We start from the raw sequence: 3,193 nt of genomic DNA, 5'->3' as shown, positions 1-3,193 counted from the left end.
GTCTATGATTCAGTTATTGGGCTAATGAATCCAGTTGCCTTTTTAAAGTGTCTGAGGGCAGCAAGAGTACAGGCAAATGAAGGAACTCCTTAGAGAAGAATTGGTAGAGTGACAGCAGGAAGTAGACAGAGAACACCAACAAAATGTGACAAAAGGAGGGGGTAATGAATAATTTACATATGAGGGTAAAGCAGTTCAATCCTGAACAAAATCTTTGCATTCCTTTCAGAGGGTGCTGCTTAGAAAACGCACTTGTCTCCGTGGAAGAGCCTGGATGGGTCATCTGTGAGCCTTCAGGTCTCAGCCTCTTGTTGGGCTGGTCATGGAAGTTTCTCAGAAGCATTGGGATGTGGGTGGGAGCCATCCAGGCAGAGCAGAGGACACAGTGCATGGATTTGACTTCCTGGTTTCCTCAGCGGTTAGAGGGCAGGCCTCTCTCCCGGATGGAAGTCAGCCATGTGCAAACGTGTGTGTTTGAGCTTGGGCATTCCATGTTAATTGCTCCAGTTTCAGCTCTCTAGTGCCCAGGGCCTGGGGCTGCTAGTGCCTGCATGCCAGAGCTTCCAGCGGGATTAGGTAATAAAGGTCCCTGGGTCCCTCTCACTCAGTAAAAGCAATTTAGAAGCCTGGGGCCTTGCTTCAGCACTTGTTTTTTGGTCAGACTCTTTGTCCCTAAGGAACAGGAGTAGAGAAGAACCTTTTAATATTTAGAAAATTACATGCAATATTTACGTACAAAATTACACCCCGTTAGGATAAACCTAGAAATCTAGCCTGAACTATTCTTGAAAGACTTAGAATTTTATTTTATTTTCAAATCTTCTTGAAAGATTAAGTTTTGGATGCTGAGTGTCACTTCTAAAACTTCTGAAGTCCCTAAAACTTCAAAGGTACAAATGCTGGATCTCAATAAATAAAAATTCGAGAAAATATTTACCTGATTTATTTCAGGTAACAATTAACAAGCTGATTCCTTAATGCTGAAGGTAGTTCTATTCACAGCGTTGGTTTCAGTGCTTATAGCATTTTCTCTTTCTCTTGTGTAACCACTTACTATTTATTTACTTACATTTATGTTTTCTACTGTAGTAGGTGTTAAATATATGGCAAAAAATAGAGTAGACTATGCCCTTGACCTTTTTATAATACTTTAGAAACATATAGATCAGCAATATGATAATCATGCCAGGAGCCAAGAGCAGAAAATTAATTTTCCCATTTCTGTTCATTTCACCCTTGTATTCCATTCCATCCCATTCCATTTATTCTCCTTATTACTGTTTCATTTTATATATACTATAATCATTTTATTTGTTTAAATCACAAATCAGGAATGTTGGCTAGCCCTTTTTATGTATTTTTGCATAATTCCTAGTACTCCAGCACTTGGCACAAATTTTGCATATATTTGTAATAAATTTCTGTTGAATGAATATGATCACTTACTAGTTGCCTAGCACTAGCGCCTATGTCAAACAGATGTACATTTTATTTCAATGGAGGAGAAGAGTAAAGTTGGAGGGAATTTATATAGGCCAGGGAGGAAATATTAGGAATATTTATATTCAAACTTTTATGGGTAATAAGAAACGTTATTAGTTAAAAAAAAGCTAGAACACAAAAAAATTGTACACTGTAAGAACTTGAGGAAATGTCTCTTTTTAATGATTTTCTTATTTGCTAATGTACTAGTATATGGTTTTTTTTTTTTTAAATAACATTTCTGCCTGTGCAATTCCTTATCAGGTCTACATACAAGCACGTACTGAAGATAGGGTAGAAACCTGTATTTTTCATTAGTCCAAAAGTGTAGACAAACACCATGCCTGTTTTCCAACACAGAGTTTTTCCTCAAAGACATTTAAAGAATGCTTGGTGTTAGTCTACACACAATTCAGTTAACTACATGAAAGAATATCTGGTTTACTTCACTAATAGGAATATATTTCAATGCTAGGAGGGCCTCTTGATATTTCTGCTTCTGCTGATTTTTAGCATAGTGACCTGTGACTGTATTAATGGAGTTAAGTGGAGAGGTACTTACAGTTATTCCAAATAAGAGTCCAAAACCAATTACTATAGTAATAAGGAGGCGGATAGGCAATGCAACTGCCCAATATTTTCAAAGCCGATAAATTAAGCCTAAGGAATTGAGCCAGGATTCAGGAATAAAAGTCCACAAGCAAGAGTATGAAGCCAATTGGGTTGATTAAGAAAAAAACAAAACCATAAATTGTGCCTTTTGCCAGTGACTGTGAGCTTTCCACCATTTCCCCATTGTTTTAGACAACCTTGGGTCCTGGAAGCACCCCCTCCCGACAGCTGGGCCACCTCTGCAGTGAGTCCTGGGCAGGCACAAGTGCTGAGAGGAAGCGGTGTGGGGGTGGCGAGAGAGGAACAATTCAGGCAAAGCCAAGAGGCCACCCACCCTGCCACAGGTGCCCGGGGACCCTCACCCGGCTGGAGCTCTCCAGCTTAAAAGTTGTGTTTATATTTTCCTTTCTTTCCCACCTACAGTTCTGTAGACTCCCACATGGAAAGAACTATTTTCTGTTGAGTTGGCGGTAGTGATGGAAGAAGTTTGCAAGGTTAAACAAATTGCTGACAATAATATTCTGAATAGTGTGCAGGCCTCTTTTAATTGTAGTATTTTTTATTCTCCTTCACACCAGACAATACCTAAAGGTATGTTTTTAAAAAGTGCCAACTTCTTATGTGAGGAGGCTCACAAAGCATTGTGTAAGTGCTTCATTGCTTATGGTGCTGGGGTAGGTGCCGATGAGAGAACTTCACAGGCCAGTTCCCACCCTCAAGTTATTTATAATGGACTGTATGAGCAACAAAAAGAAGTCTTATTAAGCAAAGAAAGAAATTCATAGATAGACAACAATATGGTGATTACCAGAGGAAGAGGGGGTGGGGGAGAGATAAGTGGTGATAAAAAGAGATTGGACTTGGGCGGTAAACACAAAATACAATATGCAAGTGACGTATTATAGAATTGTACACCCGAAACCTATATAATTTTGTCAACCAATGTCACCCCAGTAAATTCAATAAAAAGTCCAAAACACAGAATTAGGTGAAAGAGTGAGTGAGGTATGTAGCATTTTACTTATATTTCAGTAAAATGTCCTCTGGGCAGCTTGGTTAGTATAGGGTAGAGTGGTTAAAACTGTTGAGGATACAAGCC

At 39.1% G+C, this 3,193-nt stretch overlaps 1 pseudogene; it reads right to left on the bottom strand.

The window, feature by feature from the left end:
• Positions 1-1,894: 1,894 nt before the first annotated feature.
• On the bottom strand, positions 1,895-2,270 carry LOC102765743 (annotated as a pseudogene).
• Positions 2,271-3,193: the final 923 nt, after the last annotated feature.

Source organism: Myotis davidii, unplaced genomic scaffold, assembly GCF_000327345.1.
Source record: "Myotis davidii unplaced genomic scaffold, ASM32734v1 scaffold507, whole genome shotgun sequence".
Classification (NCBI taxonomy): domain Eukaryota; kingdom Metazoa; phylum Chordata; class Mammalia; order Chiroptera; family Vespertilionidae; genus Myotis; species Myotis davidii.
Note: the sequence above shows the minus strand (reverse complement) of the source record. Positions and strands in the feature narration are given on the sequence as shown.